Source organism: Myotis myotis, unplaced genomic scaffold (assembly GCF_014108235.1).
Source record: "Myotis myotis isolate mMyoMyo1 unplaced genomic scaffold, mMyoMyo1.p scaffold_m19_p_10, whole genome shotgun sequence".
Taxonomy (NCBI): Eukaryota; Metazoa; Chordata; class Mammalia; order Chiroptera; family Vespertilionidae; genus Myotis; species Myotis myotis.
In genome coordinates, this window is record NW_023416314.1 from 26192503 (window position 1) to 26205781 (window position 13279).

Sequence of the window (13279 nt, forward strand, 5' to 3'; positions counted from 1 at the left end):
GACCCCCCCCCCCAGAGTGCACAAATTTTTGTGCACCGGGCCTCTAGTCAAATTATAATATGCTAATGATATGCTAAGGCTTCCCAACTGCTTGCTATGATGCACACTGACCACCAGGGAGCATATGCTCCAACTGGTAGGTTAGCTTGCTGCTGGGGTCCTGCTGATTGGGACTGAGCAAGACAGGCTGGACATTCACTGGAGCCCTCTTGCGGTCCCTCCCCTCCCGCATCCCTCACTGGTCCCAATCATGCACCTATGGGGTCCCTTGGCCTGGCCTGCACCTCTCGCAATCCTGGATCCTTTGTGTGATGTCAGAGAGCTGGTTTCAGCCTTATCCCGCAGGCTAGGCCGAGGGACCCCACCATGAATTCGTGCACTATGCCTCTAATCTAAAATAATCAGACTCACAGAAGCAAAGAATAGAATGATCGTTACCAGGGAGTTGCTCATTAGGGCTGTACAGTTTCAGTTTTGCAAGGTGAATAAGCTCTAGATATCTGGTGCACAACATTATGCCTGTAGGTAATATTGTGCAGTATAAATTATAATACTGTTTTGTATACTTAAAAATATGTTAAAAGGGTAGCTCTCACATTAAGTATTCTTACAACAGTAAAAAAAGTAGATGGCAATTCTAAAAACTGAAGTATCTAAAAGGCCCAAATTATAACCAAGAAAATAATGAAGATTTAGCTTCTAAAATGTTAAATCTTAGATTCATTTAGAGTATTCACCTAATTAAAAAAAAAAAATGAACAACAGAAACAAGTATTGAAAAGACACAAAGATTTACAAATCCAAATATGCCAAGTATATCTTCTCAAAGTTGTGACTTTATAATCATACATACTTGGTGGTAAATCTATCTCAGTTACATACACAATTATAGGTAAAGTGTTTAGTTTTACCCGTTTTATAATCTCTACCACTCTACTTGAAAATGCTCTGTTCAAGTCAATGGCCAATTATTTTCTACCTCTCAAGCCAATAGCCAATTCCTTCCTCTCTCTCTCTCTCTCTTTCTGTGAAATAACTGAATTTGATGCAACTGCATAACCATGCAAGTTAACTAGATTCAGAAAACATCTGTTCCTACCAAATAGAAGAAGCATGACAAAAGTGTAGGTTTCCATGAAGATCAGAAGTATTTAGACTATCTAGGAAGATATCTATACTAATAAAAGGGTAATATGCTAATTAGACCGGACATCTTCTGGACGTCCTTCTGAACAAAGCCATGGTGGCAGGGGCCTAGTCAGAAGTGGTTAGGGGTGATCAGGCCGACAGGGGAGCAGTTAGGGGGCAATCAGGATGGCAGGAGGGGGTAGTTAGGGGCAATCAGGCTGGCAGGGGAGCAGTTAGGGGTATCAGGCCAGCCAGCAGAGGTGGTTAGGGGTGATCAGGCAGTCAGGCAGGTGAGCAGTTAGGATCCAGCAGTCCCAGATTGTGAGAGGGATGTGCTGACTGCTGGTTTAGGCCAGGTCCCTCACGGATGAGGCCTAAACCAGCAGTCAGACTTCACCCGAGGTTTCCTGGATTGTAGAGGGTGCAGGCCGGGCTGAGGGACCCTCTCCCCCAGTGCACAAATTTTGTGCACTGGGCCTCTAGTTTTAAATATTAGAACCAAAGAAAGTCAAATCCAGTGATATAATCACCAGAGTAGGGTTGCAGAGTCTTGTGAGAAGAATTAGGTAATATCTAAACTTTAGCATGAAATCTACATGGATTACAAGATCTACAAGATTATTTAGTGAGTTGATGTAGTTACTGTGTCACAGGCATATATGTCAGTATCCCAGGTCATGTAAATATTGCAAATTTCAAACATCTAAGAATGTCTTTGAAGACACTGTGATAACACCAATGTTTCCCTTGTGAGAAAGCATATTTTATCTCTAATTATTTAGATTTAAACATAGAAATGGATAAGTTATTAAATCCATTAATTGTAAAAAATTTATGCATAATGTGATGTCTAATTTTTGGGAGAATTTGACCTACTTAATTAGCTTTGATTCTAATATAAGCTATATAATACAGTAATTGAGTTTATCTTTTGGGTCTTAAATTGAAATTACTTATTTATATGCAGTTTTACTGGAATGAATAAAATACTTAAGATTCCCCAAAATTATAAATTAAATGTATTACACTTATAAGAATTAACTTCAAGTACTTGAGAGATTTGCTAGACAGACGATGGAAGTGACTAAAAGTTAATAGACTAAATTAAATGTATAAGTGCATTTAAAATGTTTGACAGTATTTAATGAACTAAGTGGGCATAATAAGACTAAAATTATATATGTTAAAAAATGTTAGATTTATAAGCAGAATAAGATATCAATGCTAAATTAAATTTAAAATTTTAATTTCAGTCAACCAAATATTGGTTATCAAAATCAAAGTAAAATTCTGAATAGTTTTTTCCAAAACTGTCCTCAAGGACATTTTTTAAAAAGTGTCACAGTTTAGACACTCAGAGAGCTTAGCAAATTTAACTGGTAGTTTTCCAGTTAACACTTTCTCTCCTAGACGCCGTCATTCCTTTCATACTGCCATTCCTTCTCAGTCTCCTGGCCTGCTCCTCCTTTACCAGCCCTTTAAATGTGGGGGTGTCTCAAGGCTCTGCCTTTGGCCCTGTGCTCTCTTCTTTTAGTAATAGCTCTTGAGAAATTTCAAATTTTGTCTCTGGCAGAAACTGGCTAGAAGTTCACCAAACACATTTCCCTGTTTCCTAGGCACATAGATAGAGGCTAAAACCTCAGTTCTATTCTGAATCTAGGCAGGCCCATATTACTGTGTAAGAGCTAATAAATGTGGGAGGAATTGATACTGGAGGAATTAGTGGACCAGAGTTCCTAGGCGTAAGTGGGAATGAGATGGAGGTTCTCGGGGCAGAGCTGAAATAAGCATTTTCAGAAGCCCCCACGGGAAGATGGGATGTGGAACCCATTTTCGGGTTCCTTAGTCCCTGCCCCTTAAGCCAGTTCTGAAAAAGGTGCAGCTGGGGTTCCAGCAGAGCCGGAAACAAGGCCAGCGTCCAGAGTTTCTGTTCCATGTTGCAGCCAGGTATTCAGGCAGATTAAAATCTATTAACCCATGTGTGGAGCCCCACGTGGGCGTGAGCCATGTGGCCACAGGGGAGTGTGCGCCTGCAGCAGGGGTCCCAAGAGAGTCCAGCACGTGTGCGAGAGAGAGAGAGAGAGAGAGAGAGAGAGAGAGAGAGAGAGAGAGAGAGAAGAGTGAACTTTCCTTGTTGGAAGTTTATATATTCAGGATTCCAGCACTTGCATCGGCCACACCCATCCTGGCCAATTACCTGTTTTCAGGTGTGTTTGATGGGCAAGCACCTTACCATGTCACACAGACCTTACTGGGCATGCCTCAAAACTGCCTTTGCCCAGTTCCTTCCCCCATCAACCAGTGGGGAACAGACTTGGACAGTGTTAAATGTAGCTTTTTGGCAAAGCTGTATAAATGGCATGTCTATATCTAGTCTTCTCTTCCCTCCTTTCCTGTTAAATAACAACCAGGTAATTACAATGGCATCAGAATGACGCATGCCACTGCTAAGCCTAGCCCTTAAAAACTTCCTATACAATCCTCCACTCTCTCTTTTCACCACAATCATTGGCTGAATGCATGGGGTCTATCAGAGGAGTCAGAAACCCTGAAGAATGGTATGGCCTCAAGATGGAAAAAACATCAATTCCTGAATCAGTGCATGGAGGAGTGACCAGCAATCAAGAATGCTCCATTGGTCCAGCTGACATAGCTCAGTGGTTGAGCATCGACCCATGAACCAAGAGGTCCCTGGTTAGATTTCCGGTCAGGGCACATGCCCAGGTTGTTGGCTTGATCCCCTATAGAGGGTGTGCAGGAGGTAGCCTATCAATGACATTTACCTCTCATTGATGTCTCTATTTCTCTATCCCTCTCCCTTTCTCTCTATCTAAAAATCAATAAAAACATATTTTTAAAAAATGCCCAGCTGGACTTTAGAGAAGTAAAAAATAAACTATTTTTTTAAACCAACACATTTATTTGTTACAGAAGCTGGTGTCACTAAATATCACTGATCTTAATAGAATCCTTCATTTTTCATGTTTAGTGTCAGCCTAGACTTCACCCCCAAGATCCATAATTAAATACTGATTTGCTTAATTGAGATCTCCACTTGGAAGCTATTAGGCCACTCAAACTTCACATGGGCAAAGAAAAGTTTGTCTACTACCTACCCATATTAGTCAGGGTTCTACAGATAAACAGAACCAATAGGATATACAGGAACTGGTGGTTATGGAGCCCAGGAAGTCTCACAATCTGTTCTCTGCAAGCTGGAGGATGGAAATCCAATGATATAATTCAGTCCAAGTGCACAAGCCTGAGATGGGGTGTGTATGTGTATACTAGTATGTGGGGGAGTCTCTGGTCTAAGTCCTAAGTCTGAAATCCTGAGAACTAGTTGCTACAATCTCAGAGGGCAGGAAAAAATGGACATCCCAGTTCAAGAAGAGGAAGAGGAAATTAACCTTTCCTTCACCTTTTTGTTCTATTACTTACTCAATCACATTGCTGAGGGCAGATCTTTACTCAGTCTACTAAATCTAATGCCATCTCTCACTGAGATATCTTCATAGACACACACAGAAATAATGTTTTACCAGTTTTCTGGGAATTCTCCAGCCCAATCAGATTTACACAAAATTAACCATCAACCCCCCCCCCCCAACAAATTTACTGTCCACCTCCCCAACCTCAACCCCAGCTTCTTGGCAGGCTTCCCTGTCTGGCCTATCTGACAACATTCACCATTGTTCTTTAGGATAAAAACCTAAGTTATTCTGTATCCATTCATTTATGAAATATTTACTGAGTGCCTTCTATGCACCAGGAGCTATGCCAGATGCAGCAGATATGATAGTAAACAAAGTAGCCTTGGGTCCTACTCTTTTGCTCATACCCAACTACTTGTATTCTAAAAAAAAATAGATCATATCCATCTCTTGCATGAAAATTTTTGTCTTTATCCCTTTCCCCTACCAAATGAAGTTTAAATTCTTTTTGTTTGTTTGTTCATCTTCACCTGAGGATATTTTTTCCATGGATTTAGAGAGAGTAGAAGGGAGAGGTAGAGACAGAGAGAAACATCAGTGTAAAAGAGACTGATCAATTGATTTCCTCCCACACACACCAGAATTCAAATTGTATTTCTGGGAAAATAGACCTGCTCAGATGGCTTAAACTTGTAATATTTGTGAAGAAGATTTGAAGACTTTTTCTTCATCTAGTTTCCAAATAGCTTTTCCTCCCCTTCTTTTTCTTCTTTCTGACAAAAATTACCTCCATGAAGTTTTCAAAATAATGGCCCTTTGTTCTTTGGGAAGACCAGGTAGAACATTAACATTTCAAAGGCACAAAGAAAAAAATGCAGGTTACTTCCAGAAGGACTTTTTTTTTAATCTTAAAATCTTTCTTGTTGAGGGTATTACAGATGTCCCTGTATTTTCCCCATTGCTCCCCTCCACCCAATTGTCACCCCCACCGCAGGTCTTCACCACCCTATTGTCTGTGTCCATAGGTAATGCATCTATGCATGTAAGATCTTTGGCTAATATCTTCCCAACCCCCCTACCTCCTTTCCTCTGAGATTCATTAGTGTGTTCCATGTTTCCATGCCTCTGATTCTATTTTATCCACCAGTTTATTTTGTTATAGAACAGAAAGAGTGTGTCCATCCAGCACTAGCAGAGCCAAACACTAAACATGGAAAATTGCCCTAGAGAAATATTGAGTATTTTCTTATGAATGGTGCCACCTGGAGAACAGGAAGTTAATGCTCAAAAGCCTGAATGCTCTGATGACATGCAGGTTATGTTAATGGCCAACAGCACCAGATGTTAGACCTTGGTCCTTGAGTTTGGCTAAGAAAGAATGCAAAGGCATGAACTCATATATAAGCTAAAGTTTATTTAGAAAGTCACAGAGGAAGAAGTGAGTCTGCTGGGCTGCATGGACAAAGGAAACAAGTTATAGAGGCAAAAGAAGGGCCCTTGGAGCTTAGGAGAAAGAAACAAAGGTATGTACCTTGAGGGGGGAAAAGAGGAGAGGCCTGGGCTTGTGAGACAGAGAGCAAGCACTCCAGCTGGGTTCTTTGTCTTAAGGGATTTTATCTGTTTCCAAAGGCAAGGACTTTAGGGGAGGCCTTGGGAGGATCTCAATACAATATTCATCAGCTTTCCAGGTGTGTTCTTTTAAGGTCATGGTCTCTACTGATTAGTTGACGCTAGAATAAAGGGTCATTAGTCATTGCAACTGGTCCCAATGCCAGCCATGGTATTGCCTCCTCTGGTTTTGCTGTTTCTGGGCCTATTGCTGAAACATAATTGAGGCCTAAATGTTATCTCTAGTTTGACCTAAACTCTGTCTCTGTGGCCAACAGACCCGAGGCTTTGTTCTTAAGATTTTTTGATGCTGGTCAAACCTCATTGTCCTGAGGGCTTAATGCTCAAGGGAGTGGTCATGCAAGGGCTTGTTTTGGGGTCATATGAGGCTATTCTCTGGCCTCCTTGTTCCTCCCTAGAGGGTTTACCACATATCTAGTGACATGCCGGGGAGAAAACATCAAGGAGGGCTCTGAGCCACATGACCAGTGATATAAAACGTCAGGCTGTCTAAACTGCATGACCAGTGATATGCTAGGGGAGGAAAGGTCACCCTGGTGGGAGATCCCATGCTACAGTACTTGTTTTCCCATTGCTAGGCACCAGGGCCTTCCATTCTGGTGGCCTTCTGTATCTGGCCTATAATTCCTACTCTGCTCATGTCCATCTAAATGCCTACTATTTCAGTTACAGATTATATAGGGCAAAATTACAAGACATCAAGAGTTAGGGGTTTGGAATCCTGCTGGGAGCTGATTGGTTGGAGGTGAGGTAAGAGTAATCAATCATTTCTTCAGGCCTTCAGAACAGTTCTGAGACCTTTTCTGGCATCCCTGTGTCCAGTCTCATAGGAAAGTAGCCAAGGGGTTGTTCCACATTAGGGCTCAGGAACTGAAATGTAATTTGGGTCAAGATGTTATATTTAGTTTACCAGAAGTCTCGACTTTGTGGCTATTAGTCAGGTATGATTCTCCCCTTTCTTCTTATTATATATCCTGAGAGCTTGGCTTTATGACTAGTGAGAAAATTTTCTCTCTGACCTCTATCATTCATCGGATGTACTTGCCAAGTCAGATCTTGCTCTCTTCCTGGCCATCACAAGCTCTCAAGGAATTTCCTGTGTCTATTCTGTTCTTCCCAGAGATACCAGTTAGATGATGGATATGCATCTGGCAGGCAGCTTAATAGGCTGTGGATCTAAGCTTAAGGAACTTTAAATTTTATTCTGTTCAAGGGGGAAAAGCACATTATTCTCTATGTTTTAGAACAGTTGTTTAAAGACAGAGCTCTTCATCTTTCTTAGGCTAACTCTGGGAGTAAATGTTTTGTTTGAGTTACATCTTACTCCACTCTCCTTTAGGGATACTTCTTGCATCCATAGTATTGGCTTGAGTAGCTATAGACCCTACAATTAAGGCCAGACAATGGATCCTTTTAATTGGAAAAACTTCTAAATTAAAAATAAATGAACTTTTTTCTTAGAGAGTTCTCATTGTTATAATAGCTAGTCATTAAGATTCTCTTAATCAGATGCAAGAACAGAAATTGAAACAAAAATCAGAGTCTACTTATACCCTTCCTATTTGCCTTTATCTATTTTCAGATATTATAAAAATCTAGAATTGAAAGTACAGTTGTCCTACACTTAAGAAGAAAAATGAAAGAAAAAGAATGGCAAACTATTACTCAAAGACAATCTTAAAAACTTATATTCTAAGAACTTGTCTAGGTAGCTGTCAGAATGGAAGCTGTAAAATATGGTCAGATGGAAATGTGGGCTAAACTCCATTTATGATTAGGGTCCTACCAAACTGCTTCTAGCCCTCAAGGAAATTATAATATAAAATTTAATGGCTACTATTATGAGGAATGTGCTAATTACAGGAAAAATTGGCTAAATAAAATAAACGTGATGGGGTTAACACAAATGTTTTAGCATAGCAGTACCAAAGGCTAAATGAGCCAAATTGTTCCCCAAAATTTAAGGGCTCCAAATAAGTCTGCTCTGGACAGTGCCCGAGTATGGAGATATTTAAAAGACTGGAAGAAAGTGATTACAATGAGAAACCTAACCTGCAATCATTTTGGGCAATGATCAGGCTAGTTAAATCGAGTTTAAGATTGATAAAAGGGCCAGCCAGATCTCTTAGCTAAACCCCTTGCTCGGAACCCAAAGTCTCTTTACTCTTTTTTGTTGTTTTGTGGGTTTTTGTTGTTGTTGTTAATCCTCACCCTAGGATATTTTTTTTTGCCTTTGATTTTTAGAGAAAGTGGAAGGACGGGGGAGAGACAGAGAGAGAGAAACATCTATTGGTTGCCTTCTACACACACAATGACTGGGGCCAGGGATCTGAGCCTGCATCGAGGTACGTGCCCTTGATCAGAATCAAACCCAGAACCCTTCAATCCAAGAGCTGATGCTGTAACCCAGGGGTGGGCAAACTTTTTGACTCGAGGGCCACAATGGGTTCTTAAACTGGACCGGAGGGCTGGAACAAAAGCATGGATGGAGTGTTTGTGTGAACTAATATAAATTCAAAGTAAACATCATTACATAAAAGGGTACGGTCTTTTTTTTTTTTTAGTTTTATTCATTTCAAACAGGCCGGATCTGGCCCACGGGCTGTAGTTTGCCCACGGCTGCTCTAACCATTGAGCCAAGCCAGCTAGGGTTCTTTTTACTCCTGAGCTAAAATTATGAGGAGATAGAGAACTCCTTGATAGGGGAATTTTTGAACTGTGGTGCCAAAACCCATTGGTGAAGCTCTTACTCAGCCTACAATTAGACTAAAAAAAAAAAAAAGAAGAAAAATGTGAGAATTGATAAGATTATAAAAATTGAAATGTTTATGTCAGGTTTAATGGATTGCATCTCAACTACCTGATTGCATTATGGAAATAAGACCTTGTGTCTCACTGGGGAACTGGGACATGAAGGTGTCATTTCTTTCACTGACTTTCAGAGGGAAAGACTCCACAAGATAGTAACCCTTGTACTCACTTAGGTTCACTGAATTGTTTAAAACTGCCTGAAATATTTACTGTTTGTCCCAGCTGAAACATGATGAGACATTTGAAAGGATTTAATAACTTGTTTTTTAATAAAAAAATTTGGCTAAATTGGAAACTAATGCCAAAGTCTGATAGGAATGTTTATTTGGATCTCCCTCCCTATCCTATCTAATAAAAGACAAAAAGGGTAATTGACTGTACCTTTGCTATGCTTCCCATTGGCTGATCAGGGTGATATGCAAATTAACTGCCAAGAAAGATGGCGATTAACCACCAAGAAAGATGGCAGTTAATTTGCATACATAGGCGCAATGATGGGAGGCGAAAGGGGAAGGACGGAAGAATGGTGATCGGAAACCCAGGCAGCAGGCAAGAGCCTTTGCCCTGCCCCCCGGCCCTGGATCAGAGAACTGGGGCTGCCTTTGCCTGCCCCCAGCCAGTGATTGCAATCAGAAAGCCGGGCCGCAGGCAAGGCGGCACCCTGGGGACCCAGGAGCCGCCTTGCCTGGTGCTGTGATCTTGATCGGAAAGCCGGAGGCAAGGCGGCCCCCTGGAACCCAGGAGCCCCTGGGAGAGGTCTGCAGGCAAAGCAGCGATCAAGCTATGAGGGGGAGGTTGAGGGGTGGAAGGAGCTACAGGAGACTGAAGACTCCCGCCGGAGCGAGGAGCAAAGACTGAAGGCTCCAGCCACAGCGAAGACTGTGTCCAGAGCGAAGTTGGAAGGCGGTGTCCAGAGTGAAGGTCTGAGTCCCGGGTGCCAGAGGAAAACTGGTGCCAGCAGTCAGGGGAAGGGAAAGCCTATTGCAGGAATCTTTTCATGCAACAGGCCTCTAGTGTTAAATAAAACTATATACCCAGAGGGAAAGAAGCAAATTAGAGATTATATAGTTAGACATGTAGATCAACCTATGATGTCACTTAAATTTCAACCCAAATTTTGAGAGATGTTATCTTACAAATCTTTGTGAAACCAGAAATGCAGCTCTAGGTTCAGTTGAAGTCCAATTTTTGTCATCCCCAATTCCTAAGACTGAAAAAAGGGGGCCAGGGAACACTGGTGTGTTTTTAAAAACACAAACTGGCCCCGGTTTATAGATGTATCAATCTGAAGAGTACTGGCAAGGGAGAGGGAGGGAGAGATAGGACATTAATGAGAAAGAAACATGGATCAGCTGCCTCCTGCACACTCCCTACTGGGGATCAAGCTCACAACCTGGGAGTGTGCCCTGACCAGGAATCAAACCAGTGACGTCTTGGTTCATGGGTCGATGCTCAACCACAGAGCCATACCAGCCTGGCTTCTTTTACCCTTGCTGTCAAAAATTCAATGCCCAGAATGTACAAACCCAAAGTATGCAATAACAATAATAATGATGATAATGGGGTTCTATCTGTTAAACTATGAGCTAGCACAAATATCTATCCCACTTGCTTATTAACCCAAATTAGTTTCTTCTGTGCAGAGTTGTAATTAAATGATAGAGTTTATCTAGTTCAGGGGTCCTCAAACTATGGCCCGCGGGCCACATGCAAATACAAATATTGTATTTGTTCCTGTTTTGTTTGTTTTTTTTTACTTCAAAATAAGATATGTGCAGTGTGCATAGGAATTTGTTCATAGTTTTTTTTTAAACTATAGTCCAGCCCTCCAACGGTCTGAGGGACAGTGAACTGGCCCCCTGTTTAAAAAGTTTGAGGACCCCTGATCTAGGATGGCAAATTCCAGAAAGGGGTCTTTCTATCAATACCTTACTCCATCTTCTGATAATCTCTTAAGGGCAACACCTCTGATTCAAATGTAAAGTCAACAATAAAAATGGAAATGGAAATAAATATTTATGGCCTTATTTTCAGTTGAAGGAAGGTGAAAGAGAAACTTAAAAATGAGAATACTACTATGCCCTTTTAAAAATCTTGTATTTACACCCCATTATATAGCACCATGTTCCCCCAGAGACTCTGAATGAAGGGTATAACTCAGCTATGTTACATATCTATGACAATAAATATACCAGTCTTACAAGGCCCAAGCTGTGGGGACTGCTATTCAGTAGAACTAAAACATCCAGCTGCCTAAATTTAACAAATCTCTCTATATAAAAGCCTAAGTGATCAGCCAACTGATAGCGTGACACGCACTGACCACCAGGGGGCAGATGCTCAATGCAGGAGCAGAAACTACAGGCATGGAAACATGGAACAGACTGATGAATCTCAGAGGGGAGAAGGGAGGGTGGGAAGAGATTAACCAAAGATCTTATATGCATACTAGAGGCCCAGTGCACGAATGGGCTCCCTCGGCCTGGCCTGCGGGGATTGGGCTGAAACCAGCTCTCTGACATCCCCGAGGTGTTCCGGATTGCAAGAGGGAGCAGGCCAGGCTGAGGGACCCTACCAGTGCACGATTGAGGCCAGGGAGGGACGCGGGAGGTTGGCCACAGTGCATCGGGCCTCTAATAATAATGATAATAAAGGCAGACTTCTCTTATATTTGGTTACTTAGCTTGACTATAAAAATTACACTTTCCTGAAATACTCCCTACTTAGGCCTAAACACAAAGCACACTGATTGCACCTGTGGGGAAGGAACAAACTTTTCTCAACCCTCAAGATTCTTCTGGCTTGTCCAATAATTGAATAGACATGAGACAGACTAGCATACATGGGAGAGTCAGAGACCCCACATGCAGGAGAGGTCGTAAAGTGATTGCTACCTGATAAGGTGGTTCTTATTAGTTTTAGAAATTTTCTTTAATGGCCTTTCCAACATTACACAGATCCCCATAGGATGCAAATGGTGCTCGATATGGATGGCACACCCTGGAGTTGCTCAACTATGGGCCTAGTCTGGTATAAATATTTTATTTTATTTTATTTTAGTAACCTTTTAACCAACAATGGCTATGATACTCATTTTTTCTTCTGGTTGGTTGATTTTTTCCTTATTGCTTGGCCTAGATTATGCGAATCCTCTTCTATATGTCTTCACAGTATGTTATTTTACTATACCCTTTTGAATTCTGTCTCTTTGTACTGAAAATAAATTAACCATATATATGTACATCCATAATTTTTAAATTTCACTGTACATACCCTGGTGTGTATGTGCAGGGTGCCTCCCTTTTTCTTCTCTGTCTCTGTTTCTCCCTGTGTGAGTTGATCAGTGTTCTGCCTACACCTTATACTCTTCATAGAAAAAGTATATTATTCATGGAGATCTAAGGTGAAAAATTTCCTCACATTGCATGAAAATATGGATGCCTGGAACTTCCCATATAACAGCATTTAATATCTTCCTTTTGAATTAGTTTAGAATTATTTTTGGTTAATCACTTTATGCTCCACAACATGTTAGGGAAGCATGCTAATATAACACATCTCCCCTATATCCTTTTATATTTTTCATTCAGTTGTACTTTGTGAATCTTTTGTAAGCCACCTCAAATTATTTTTTTTTATTTGGACTGTTTATAAAAATGTCACTTCTATGCTTCTATGTACCTATTATATGTTGAATGTTTTCCCCCCCAAAATTTATATTGACGTTCTAACCCCCAGTTCTTTAGAATGTGACCTTCTTTGGAGAGAGGGTCTTTACAGAAGAAATAAAGTGAAAACAAAGATTATGAAGGTTAGCCCTAATTCAGTATGACTGGTGTCCTTATAAAAAGGGGAAATTTGGACACAGACATAGAAGGAGACGCATTGTGAAGAAGAATGCAGAGATCAGGGCGATGCTTCTACATAGTAAGGAATGCCAATGATTGCCAACAAACCTCCAGAAGGTAGAGTAGGGGCATGGAACAGATCCTTTTCTCAGAGCCTCAGAAGGAGCCCACCCTGTCAGCACCTTAGTTTTGGACTTCTAGCCTCCAGAACTGTCAATTAAGCCACCCACTTGTGGTATTTTGTTATAGCAGCCCTGGGAAAATAATACAGTGCTCTGATTAAAACAATATCTTGCCCGGCTTATGTGGCTCAGTGGTTGAGTGTCGACTCATGAACCAGGAGGTCATGGTTTGATTCCTGGTCAGGGCACATGCCCGGGTTGCGGGCTCAATCCCCAGTAGAGGGCATGCAGAAGGCAGCCAATTGAT